Below are 13,024 nucleotides of genomic sequence, written 5' to 3'. Positions count from 1 at the left end.
GCCATGTGATCTCGAAAGAGGGTGTTTCAGTGGATCCCGCTAAGATTCGAGCTGTTACTGAATGGCCTACTCCGAAGAGTGTATCTGATATAAGGAGTTTCTTGGGGTTGGCCGGATATTATCGAAGATTTGTGAAGGACTTCTCTAGGATTTCAAGGCCTATGACTAACTTGATGAAAAAGGAGTGTAAATTTATTTGGAGTTCAGAGTGTGAGGAGGCATTTCAGAACTTGAAGAACAGTTAACTTCAGCACCAGTTTTAGCATTGCCAGATGAAGGTCAACAATATGAGGTTTATAGTGATGCATCGAAATATGGCTTAGGGTGTGTACTGATGCAAAATCGAAAGGTGATTGCTTATGCTTCGAGGCAATTGAAACCTTATGAGTGAATTATCCAACTCATGATTTAGAATTAGCTGCCATTGTGTTCGCCTTGAAGATTTGGAGACACTACTTTATATGGAGTAACTTGTAAGATTTATACAGATCATAAGAGCTTGAAGTACATATTTACTCAAAAGGAGTTGAACATGAGGCAAAGGAGATGGTTAGAACTCATTAAGGATTATGACTTGGATATCCAGTATCATGAAGGGAAGGCTAACGTTGTGGCTGATGCTTTGAGTAGGAAGACTAGTCATTCGATTAACGCAATAATATTCAGATCAGTTATGTATGGAGTTTCAGAAGATGAACTTGGAAGTCATGGAGCTAGGAAGCGTAGAAGAACTACTAGGTGCCATAGCGATCCAACCTTCTATTCTTGATGAGATCAGGGAAAGTCAAGCTGGGATGATAAATTGGAGAAAATTAAGAAGAAAATTCAAGAGGGCCAAGAACTAGACTTCAAAATATTTGATGATGGCAGTGTGAGATTCAAAGGAAGATGGTGTGTGCCTCAGAATCAAGGGGATCTTAAGCAGAAATTGATGGAGGAAGCTCATAATTCACCATACTCAATGGATTCAGGGGGGAGATAAGTTGTATAAGGATTTGAAGAAGACTTTTTGGTGGTCAAACATGAAGAAAGAAGTTGCTGAATTTGTGGCTAAGTGTCTTACTTGTCAAAAGGTAAAGATTGAACATAAGAGACCTCAAGGGATGGTCCAACCTTTGGAAGTACCTAGCTGGAAATGGGACTCTATCTCAATGGATTTTGTGGGAGCCTTGCCTAAAAGTAAGAAAGGAAATGATACTCTTTGGATGGTAGTGGACCGTTTGACTAAGACCGCAATTTTTATACCAATGAAAGATACTTGGTCGATGGATCAATTGGCTATAGCCTATGTGAAGTTTGTAGTGAAGTATCATGGAGTACCAAAGGACATCATCTCCGATCGAGATTCTAGGTTCTTATCGAACTTTTGGCAAAGTGTACAGAAAGCAATGGGGACCAAGCTACTGATGAGTACCGCTTTTCACCCAGCTACTGATGGGCAAACTGAGAGAACTATTCAGACATTGGAAGACATGTTAAGATCTTGTGTAATAGAGTATCAAGGATCATGGGAAGATTACTTGGATTTGATTGAATTCTCCTACAACAACAGTCATCATGCAAGTATTGGAGTGGCACCGTTTGAAGCTTTGTATGGTCGAAAATGTCGAAGCCCGATATGTTGGAATGATATAAGTGAAACGATTGTACTTGGGCCAGAATTTATCGAGGACACCGTGAAGCAAGTCAGGTTAATTCAGGAAAAGATAAGAGCCGCCCAAGATCGACAGAAAAGCTATACCGATTAGAAGAGGAGGGATGAGGAGTATGAGGTTGGAGAAAGCGTCTTACTCCTAGTCTCTCCGACAAAAGGGGTAATAAGGTTTAGAAAGAGAGGCAAGCTAAGCCCAAAGTACATTGGACCCTATAAAATTTTGACCAGGGTTGGCAAGGTGGCTTATCGTTTAGAGTTACCTAATGAGTTAAGCAAGGTACATAATGTCTTTCATGTGTCACAATTGAGGAAGTATATTGCAGATTCTTCTCATGTGTTGCAGCCTGAATCTATCGAATTGGATGAGACCTTAACCTATGAGGAAAGACCGATTAAGATCCTAGATAGCAAAGTCCGTAGTACTAGAAACAAGGATGTAAAGTTATTGAAAGTTCTTTGGTCCAATCACAAAACCGAGGAAGCGACTTGGGAGACTGAGGACGAAATGCGTAGAAAGTTCCCAGAGTTGTTCATTGAGGTTAGTAGAGTTACGGGGGCGTAACTCCCTTTTTAAGGGGGTAGAATGCGATAGAGTTTCACGCGCTTTTACATTCTTAGAGCATATAGAGTCGTTATATTGCATCTTACATGTGCATTCATAATTTTAGCATGAAAACAAATATTTTTTAAATCTTTGGAAGTTTCGGGATGAAATTTTTTTAAGGGGGTAGACTGTAATACCCCGTATTTTTAAGCATTTATTGAGATTATTTAAAATAATTTTAAATTTTATCTTCAAAACTCATTTTAAACTATTTTAAAATCACATTGGAGGGAATCGTTTGGAGGGAAATATAGTTTGAATTTTAAAGGTTATTTTAGTAATTTTTAACAATAGCTTTTTTTTTTTGAATAGTATTTTTAACAATAGCTACTCTTATCATTATCTTTTTTTATTTAATTAGTTATTTAAATAAATATTTGATAAATAATTTTATAAAATCCGAAATTCATTTTTGGGTAATAAAATTAGATTATACATTTTAGTATGTAATTTTCGGATTTTTTTTATACGTGTTGTTTTGAAAAATCGATTCTTGTAAATAAAACCGAAAACTTTAAATATTTAAAATATTTTTTTAAATCTTTTAAAATCAGATTTTTATGAGATTTATATTGAGTTAGAAAGTATGGGATTTTAATTGATTTGGGAAGATTTAACAATCTCTTTAAAATCAAACAAAATTGATTTTAGGAAAGAATTTTTACAAATAAAGGGAAGAGTTATTGTTTTTTAAAAAAATGAAACAAAAATTAGTTTTGCTGCATTGCACAGCTGCTGCACGGCAGCTTTGTAATGTTTGTAAATTTTTTTTATTTTTTTAAATTCTTTTACCCTAATTTTAATAATTTAGGAAAGTTTTACCTCTTTTCTACCATAGTTTACACTATAAATACCCTCTAATCCTTCATTTTCTCTTCACCAAAATAACATTGAGAGTTCCTTATAAAGTTTTCCCTAAAGTGAGTGGTCTCTTTGAGTAGTTTTAGTTTTCACCGAGGAGTTTTAGCGGGAGGTTTTGTAAGTACTCTATTTTTTTTTTTTAAGTTGTTTTAATTCCTAGTTTTGATCTTTTTGAGTTTTATAAAAACGTGTTTTAATTGTTTGAGCATGAATCATGTCTATAATTAGTTAGTTCAGCATAATTTTCTTTTAGAGTTCATATATTGTTCATCGTTTTGATTAGAACTAGTTTATAATTAATAGGAGGATTTCGTTCGTGAACATTCCCTTACTAGTTGATTTTCTTGTTTCGTGAATTATCAAGGTACGTTTACGTGGCTTGATCTTTAATTATTATGTATACATTAGTGTGTTTTAGTACAAATTATATGAATTGGTATATGCAATTGGTTTAATCAAACCTTCTTATCATTTAGGCTAGATAAAATTAAAGCTTGTATTTTCTCTTGCTTTGTTGACTCGTAGATATGCTAAACCAACCAAATATTGTTTTGTTTGTTTTAGAAAAGTAAATACAAAAATCATTTTGCATGTATAATCCTTTTTTTTTTATGAAGGAATCCACTTTTGCAAATCAGTGGCTTTGAGTAACTCAAAAATATTAGCATGAGTTTGAGTTTTAAAAGTTTAAATTATCTTTTTTTTTTTTAATTCCCTATAATTAAGTTTGTTTATCATAATTTCTTATTTGAATTAAAAGAAAGGTTTACCCCTAAGTTATTCTTATTACAATTACCCCTTGGCTTTGTTCAAGAAGGATTCTTCCAAGTCCACTAGTTGGCATTAAGGTTACTCCAATGTCTTTGTATTCATAAAGGTATACTAGCTTGGGGGGTGTGCACACTTAGGATCCGCGGATCAAGGAAAGGTGTTTAAGTTAACTTCTTATATTATTATTTTCCACTTTTAATGGAATTATTAAAGGAGATATATTCTATGGTGTTAACGTGAATTTAATAATGGATTGATCTTATCTTTTGTTATCACTAGAATTGTGAAATAAAGCATGTTACGTAGTATAAAACTAGTAATTAAAATATCACAACCCCCAAAGATAGGTTCTAAAACTGGAGACTTGTGCAACAATGATTGGCTAGAATCCCGATGCAAACTCCTGCCCAGCAACCTGCAAAAAAGGGACCCACCCTGGAGGATTGGGTGGTATTTCCCCCTCCGATGCTTAAGTCAGATATCAGGGATGTGAAGTAACTTTTAGAGAGAGAAAGTAGAGAGAGAGAGAAGAATTTATGGCAGAATAACAGTACTATGCTCTGAAAAACGTACCTTTCACCCTGAAATCAAGGACTATTTATACTGTTTGAGATGACTGTTGTACCTTGATGTCACCCTAATTTGGGAGCATCTGATTGGCTAAGCAATAATATCAGGACACGTGGCAGGCGCTGATTAGTTAGTACATTTTACCTTGTAGCTGAATCAGGCTTTACTTCAGTGGGCCTAAGTACAATTTTAGGGCCATAAAGGAGCTTTTCATACACCTTTTCCTCAGGGAGGTGTACTTTAGCCATGAAACTTGCAGGCCTTTGTACTTTCTTTGGCTTAAACAGATGCCACATGTAGAGCTGAGATAGCGTCACGTGCAATAAGGGTAGCCGTTGATTTTTAGGCTACAACATTTGCCCCTTAAAAGAGGAAGTTATTATTTCCTAGGCGCCAAGACGGTTAATCCTCCTCTTTTAACCGACCTGGAACTGCCCTCTCTTTTTCAAAAAAGAGGCGCCATTTTGCCGGTCTCGCAGGTCAATTCTCAAGTGCAACGGTTACTTTTACCGGATGGGAGGGTCATTTTCACCCCTCTATAAATATGTGACCTTGTCGTTTCTGTAATCATTTTAACATTGGTGAGAAATTTTCTAGAGAGAGAGACTCCGCAATTTTTACTGAGTTTTTAGAGAGAGAAACTACTCCCGTCCAAGCTCTTACAAACTGCTACTCAACTCGTCCGAGATTTCAACTCGTCTTTGACACTCGTCTAAGCTTTCTTCTACAGGTATTTCTTTAATTCTTTTTCTTGCTTTTTCACGCATATTTTAAGAAAATGAGTTCGTCTTCCTCATCGAACAAACCCGGCCGCTCAATGGTTGGTACTAGCTCTAGAACAGAGGGCCTGTCTTCATCGGCATCTTCTAGAGTTGGACCCATCTTGGCCGGACATGCATTCTTTTTCTTTTCTCATGGCCGGCAAAGTCAGACGACCCAGTCTTTACCTGTGAGGGTAATCTGGCGCGCGTCAAGAAACAGCTCGTATCAGACGAGGAGTTAACCTGCCAGCCTCCAGCTCAGAAATGGAGGGTCCACTGGACGATTCCAACGAGGGTGAGCGCGAAGTCCGGAGTGCTCGTCCAGCAAACCCGAGTCCTTCCCCTGAACACGTCCAGGAGGAACCAAAATTGAGGCTTCCCCATCCCAGCCCGTCCACACATAGGACGGTCTCGGATGAGCCAAGGACGGCCAGCTCTTCCAACCCTGCTAGTGATTCAGAGGAGCCGTCAACAACTTCGTCTGAAATAAGACGACGGCTATCCTCTTTCTGACCCTAGGTTCATCTTGGCCGATAACTCTTGGCTAGGACGAGTAGGCTCGGACCTTAGACCTTTCTCATTGGCCATGCCCATGCCGGGTTACCAATTCATCCTCCCTGGCCGAGAGGATACCATACTTAGTGCCCCCTCGGGCCATTTTGCTGTTTATCGCTTGGCATTAGATGTCGGCTTGCGCTTTCCTCTTCACCCTTTCATCAGCCAACTTCTTCACTACTATGGCATAGGACACAATCAACTTGCCCCAAACTCCTGGCAAAACATCCTCACTTTTCTGGCCGTTTGTAATTTAAAAGGGAAGGACCCTTCTCTGGCCACCTTTACCCATATTCATTATGTTTCAAAGGTTCCCAGAACCGTCAGGGAAGCGGCTAAGCGTATGCAACCGTCAAGGATTCTTGACGTCCTGGGATAAAACATCCAAAATACACTCTTGGAAGGCTGAGTTCCTATTCGTCCAAGCGCCCGACAAAGCGGTTGCTAAACGGCTTCGCTATTTTAGCCGATCCAATACCAACACTGGACGGATGGCTTCATACTTAGAGTTGGAGTAACTCGGCTGAGGAGATGGTGGAGTACTTCCGATTTCGGAGTATTCCATGAAGACGTCTCCTTCAAGGGTCCGTCCAACTGGATCCCATTTAAAGAGATGTTCTATCACGATAACTTCTTAGTCGCTGCCGGTTTGCGGCAGGACGAGGACAGAGGTATAATTCTTGAAAACTTTCCAAGTAGAATTCCCGTCCTAATTATCGTTCGTCTAACCTTCTCCTCCTTATTTCCTCTTTGCAGATTCAGCCAGAAGTCAACTGAGAAAATCTTGGATAGGAGACATGAGCTCGTCCAGATTTGCAGATACTCTCTGGAAGGAATACAGTAAATCTGGTGCCGAAAAAAGGGCAGACACACTGGTAAGCTTAAATTTATATTTTTTTTTTCTTCTTTTTTTTTTAAACATATAGTTGGACGGACATTCCACTGAAGATCAAAACGTCCAGTCAATAACTGGACGAGCTGCCTCTTCGAAGAGCAATACGTCCAGTCAATAGCTGGACGAGCTGCTTCTCTGAAGAGCAAAACGTCCAGTCAATAGCTGGACAAGCTGCCTCTTTGAAGAGCAATACGTCCAATAGCAGCTGGACGAGTTGCCTCTTTGAAGAGCAAAGCGTCATCAATAGCTGGACGAGCTGCCTCTTTGAAGAGCAATAGTCCAAAGCAGCTGGACGAGTTGCCTCTTTGATGAGCAAGACGTCCGGACTTATCTGGGCGAGCTGCTTATTCAAAGAGCAGCACGTCCGGATTTATCTGGACGGTTTCCTTCTTTGAAGAGCAGTTCGTTTGCTTCTAACTTTTGAACGTTTACATTACTTGCTCTGGACGCCCTCTGAGTTCTTTATCACTAAACTAACATCTTTCTAATCTTCCCAAAAAAATGCCCCGACGTCCAGAGCCTTGGCTGAGAAGGCGGCACCAAGAAAGGCCGGCAGGAACTAGCGAAGCTCCTCCCCCTAAAAAGGCAAAAGGCTTAACAGCCAAGAAGAAGAAATCGACACGGCCGTTTCCTAAGGTCGTGATCGATATACCGGCCAAAGAGGAGCTCACGGCCAAGGAGGAGCTTCCAGAGATTGACAGTCTGGCCCTGGTGACCTACGCTGATCCTGCCGGCCAGCCTGCAGTAACTCAACCTGACGAGGTTGTAGATTTGGACGAAGCAGGTCAGACTTCTCAGCCGGACGCGGTTTTGGACGGGTCCGCTTTCTCTGGACCAGTGGCTAAGCTGGTAGGCCAGATGCCTGTGGCATATAGGACGGGCTCCCGTTCTTCTTGTGAGTCTTATTATTCAAACATAGTTAGAACACTGCGGGTTGGCGGGCGTCCGATGAGTCCGTCCAACAAACAAGCCGTTTTCGGTCAGAAATACTGACGCCTCTAATCTTTCAGATAAGGAGAAAGGACCAGCCCTTGACGGTTCTCCCGTTCTTTCTGACGATGAATCTTCCCCAGCCTTTGGGAGGATGTCATCGGCCGACCGCGAGAAGCTCAAGTTGGAGCTTTTCAAGTGCTCTCCTGAACCCTACATCAAAGGGTTGAGGGGAGCATCATCAGGGCATGTAGGATACATGTCTCAACTTGCTGCCGAGGTACACCTTTCTTTCTTTAGACGCTTGTATTTTTTACTTGACTTTTTTCTTCTGTTTTTACAACAGACATACCTTCATCTTTTTTATTTTCAGCTCTTTGCTCGCAGCATGATAACCAAGGACTGGGCGAGGGCGCTTAGAAAAGAAAATAAGCAGCTCGTCCAAGATGTAACTAAGGCTGCAGACCATGCTCCGTACGCTATGGCCGAGCAAGAGGTGCTGCACCAACAAACCAAGATTGCTTGGGAAAAACGGTCAGCCGAGATTGAATCTCAAAACAAAGTTTATCTCCTCCGGCTGACCGAAATGCTGGACGAGAGGGCATCCTTGGAACGGACTCTGACGGACGAGACAAACTCAGCCATGACAATGGCTACTGAGTTTTACAAAGAGAACCTCGTCCTGAAGGTAAAAAACCAAGCCCTCCGTGCTGAAGTCGCGGCCACGGTTGAAGCGGCTAAGGAGGCTATGAATAACGTCATTGATACCTCAAAAAACTGGGTTGTGCAGGCCTTTGAGATGATGGCCGAGGAGGAGGATATCCCCCGGTATGTACGCCGGCTGGACTTCCAAGAGAGCCTGCACAAAGCCAACATCAAAGGGGAAGATCCCCCCCTGTCTTCCAAGAGTATTCCGAAGACGAAGAGGAAGAAGATGATGTTGAGGCCCAGGTCGAAGAGGATAATAGCCATCCTGACGCTTAGCTTCTCCCCTTTCTCTTCTTGGCCGCAGGCCACTTGTAATTTTTTGCTTTGTTGTACTTTTGTTTTTAGATTAGGTTGTAATAATCTCTTCTATATATGAAAATTTATCTTTTTCAATCTCCACTGCCTTACATTTTTTTGCATAAAACGCCTTGATTTATGATTTAATTTTTATGCCAAGTACCAAAGCAGTTCGTCATAGCATACTTCGGACGGGTCCCCCAACTCTTTTGGCCGAGTGCGCTGAGGCGTTTATCAATGTCCCAGGCTTTAATGCCTAAGTATTAAACCAATTCGTCTACACTTTTCATCTGAACTATTAGTTCTTTTCTGGACGTTCACCAGACGCCGAGTTAAAAATTTGAGTTTAAAATTGCCAAGTTAATAAGCTGTTCGGCCAGAAACTGGACAATCATTTGTCATTGGACAAAGACTTAGTTATTTATAAATTATGCCCCTATATGCCCCCTTCTTGGACGAGGAATTTTTTTTATAACCTTCCTCTGTTCAAGAGGGAGAAAAGACCATAATTTTTAACTAACTTGGACGTTTTATAAGAGTGATTGCAACTCGTCCATCTTTGTTAAATTATGAAATAACTTGTTCCTTTACTAAGGTTGTTATTTCTAAGTTTGTGGCTTTTGGACGGAAGGTAGGATACCTTTACTAAGGCGTCCTAATTCCAGCCGACCTTGTTTAGGAGATGTTTAAACTCTTTAAGCAAACAAGCGGCCAATGTATGTGATCATCCATTTTTAGGACGATAACTTTTTAGCCGATCTCCTAATAGAAGGTGCATTTTCATTTGCTGCTCTGTTATGTTCGTTAGCTTTGGACGATTTAGCATATAACTTAAGCAAATAAATCAAACAGAGTCATAGAGAAGTAGAGCTGTATTATATGAAGTTTGCTTGACGAATAGTTAAGGTACATGTATACATTCTACTTTTTCATTGTAATGCATTAAGAGAAGATTACAATTTGGCAAGACGCCCTAAACAAAGTATTTCTTCAAAGTATCAGAATTCCACGTCCTAAGGATGGAACGTCCGTCCATGCCTTCCAGACGAAAGTGCCATTCTGAACTACTTCGATTATTTTGTAGGGTCCTTCCCAGTTAGGGGTGAGCTTTCCTATCTCTTTGGCTCGGCCGACTGCATCCACTTTCCTCAAGACGAGGTCTCCAAGCTTCAATGGACGCCTTGCCACTCTCTTGTTGAACTCCCTTGCCATTCTCAACTTGTATACCTGCATCCTCAGCAATGCATTACCCCTGACTTCGGTAACTAAGTCCAAAGCCGTCCGAAGAGCTGCCCAGTTAGCATCTTCTGAGTACAGCATCACCCTTAAGGTGGGTTCTTCAACTTGAATAGGAAAGACGGCCTTAGAGCCATAGACCATCATGAAAGGAGTTTCTCCGGTGGAATTCTTGGCCGTGGTCCTTATTGACCATAAGACCAGCTGCAATTCTTCTACCCATGGGCCCTTTGCATTTTCTAACTTCTTTTTGATCCCGGCCGACAAAATTTTGTTAAAAGCCTCAACTTGCCCATTAGCCTGTGGATGAGCCACCGCAGCAAAGTGAGCTTTGATTCCTTGATCAGCCAACCATTGACGGAGCTTGGGTGTCTCAAATTGGGGCCCATTATCAAAGATGATCGACTGGGGCATACCAAACCTTGTAATCAAGTTCTTCCAGATGAACCCTTTGACGTCATTGGTGGTAATGCCTCTTAATGCTTCAGCTTCAACCCACTTTGTAAAGTAGTCCACAGCTACAATTACAAATAGGGAAGGGACCAAGAATATCCATCCCCCATTTAGCAAAGGGGAGGGGGAAGAGAATTGGAGTTAAGTAGTTGGACGACTTCTGATGAATGTTGCCATGCCTCTAGCAACTATCACATTTCTTTGCGTATAGCAAGGCGTCCTCTTTCAAGGTCGGCCAAAAGTAGCCAGTCCTTAGTGCCTTTTCTCCTAATGCCCTTCCTCCAATATGGGAAGCACAAGCTCCTTCATGCAACTCTTTTAACACGTCCAATCCCTCCTTTCGGCTGATGCACTTGAGAAGAGGCCGGTTGTAGGATTTTTTGTATAGAGTCTCATTCCATAATTCAAACCACTTGTCCCTTGCTTTCACATACTTAGCTTCTATAGGATCAAGAGGCAACCGGCCAGTCTTCTTAAACTCAATGATGGGGCTCATCCACTCATTTTCTCGGCTAAGAATCAGAATTTCCTCGGCCTCAATACTCTTGGCCGCCTTGACCTCCCAGAAGACTGTCCTAGGAACATCTCCTTCAGCCGAACTGGCTAGCTTAGAAAGGGCATCGGCCTGATGATTTTCAGATTTAGGCACTTGATCCAGGACGAATCTCTTCAAAGACTTGACCTCCTCCTTAACCAAGTTCATAACTCATGGACGCTTCTTTGCATTCAAAGTCACCGTTTACTTGACTGACGACCAGAGAGTCAGTTTTAGCCTCAATCTCCAGGGCTCCAGCTGCTTTGCACATTTTTATGCCGGCTAAGAGAGCTTCATACTCTGCCTCATTGTTGGAAGCCTGGAATTTAAACTTCATTGCATATTCAAACTTGTCTCCTTCTGGGGATTGAAAAATGATCCCTGCCCCACATCCGTTCGCAGTTGAGGATCCGTCCACCATCAGGGTCCAATGACGCTTATCCTCTGCTGGGTCTTGGACGCTTTCTACTGTAGGCCGGGTAAGCTCTACAATGAAATCAGCTAAAGCTTGCCCTTTGATTGCCTTTCGAGGCTCAAATGTTAAGTCAAACATATTGAGCTCAACGGCCCATTTCAACATCCGGCCAGATGCATCCATCTTATGCAACACTTGCCTTAGCGGCTGATCAGTATAAACAAGAATACTATCGGCTAGGAAGTAAGGCCTTAACTTCCGGCTGGCCATCAACAGAGCCAGGCTGAACTTCTCAATGGACGAATACCTGCTCTCCGCGTCCTTCAATACATGGCTCACAAAGTAGACGGGTATTTTCACTAAGTCTCTCTCAGCCAAGAGAACAACACTTACCGCGAAAGGAGACATGGCCAGGTAAACATACAATTTTTCTCCCTCGGCCGGACTGATCAATCTAGGCAGCTGCCGAAGATGATCTTAACTTGCTGAAGCGCCACCTCAGCCTCTTCCGTCCATTAAAACTTGGCATTCTTTTTAATAGTTGCAAAGAAATGGTGACATTTGTCCCCTGATTTTGAAAGAAATCGTCCAAGAGCACCCAAACAGCCCGTCAAACGCTGAACTTCTTTTACTTTAGACGGCGAAGTCATATTCATAATAGCTTGAATTTTGTCAAGATTGGCCTCAATCCCTCTCTGATCAACCAGAAACCCCAGAAATTTTCCAGCCACAACGCCGAATACGCATTTCTGCAGATTGAGCTTTAACTTGAACTTCCTCAAAGTGAGAAAAGTTTCCCTCAAATCGTCTAGATGATCTCTTTCTTCTTTACTTTTGACGATCAGGTCGTCGATATAGGCTTCCATGTTTCTCCCAAGCTGAGGCTGGAACACCGTATTGATAAGCCTTTGAAATGTGGCCGGCGCATTTCTTAGGCCGAAGGGCATCCTGAGCCATCCATACAACCCTTTCTCAGTAATGAAGGAAGTTTTATCTTGGTCATCCGGCCACATGGGAATCTAGTGGAAGCCTGAGTAAGCGTCCATGAAGCTCAGCAAAGCATGGCCTGCTGTAGAATCCACCAGACGATCGATCTTGGGCAACGGAAAGATGTCCTTAGGACAAGCCTTGTTTAAATCCGTGTAATCCACACACATCCTCCAGGTGCCATTCGGCTTTGGAACCATCACAACATTTGCTACCCAATCTGGATAATAAGTTTCACGGATGAACTTAGATTTGAGTAGCTTTTGCACTTCTTCATCAATGGCCTTGTTTCTGGCCGGCCCTAGGTGCCTCTTCTTCTGCCGAATAGGCTTCTGCCCCAGCTCAATGTTTAGATTATGCACCGCCACCTCAGGATCTATCCCACGCATTTCCTCCACGGTATAGGCAAAGACATCTTCAAATTCTCTCAACAGCTTGATCAAGGCATCCTTGATCTCAGAATTCATGACGGACCCAATCCTCAAAGTTCTTTCTGGACGATCTGGCCTTAAACAAATTTCCACCGGACTTTCTACCGGCTCCGGACGTTCTAGTCCCAGACTCATTATAGCCATAATCTCCTTAGATGGATGCTTTTCTTCTTTAATAGCCAAGCACTTTCTCTTATTGCTGGGCAAGAGCATGGACGACTTGCTCTCAGGGGGAGGTATCTCTTGAATCTTCTCAACTTCTTGTTTTAGCTCAACAATCTTCCCTTTTACCTTCTCGGCCGAATTATCCTCTCGGACCTTTGGACGCTCTGGCTTCTCTTTCCATGATGATGGTTTAAGA

This window comes from Beta vulgaris, chromosome 1 (genome assembly GCF_026745355.1).
Source record: "Beta vulgaris subsp. vulgaris cultivar EL10 chromosome 1, EL10.2, whole genome shotgun sequence".
NCBI classification, from domain to species: domain Eukaryota; kingdom Viridiplantae; phylum Streptophyta; class Magnoliopsida; order Caryophyllales; family Amaranthaceae; genus Beta; species Beta vulgaris.
The sequence above is the reverse complement of the archived record's forward strand: the minus strand, read 5'-3'. Positions refer to the sequence as shown.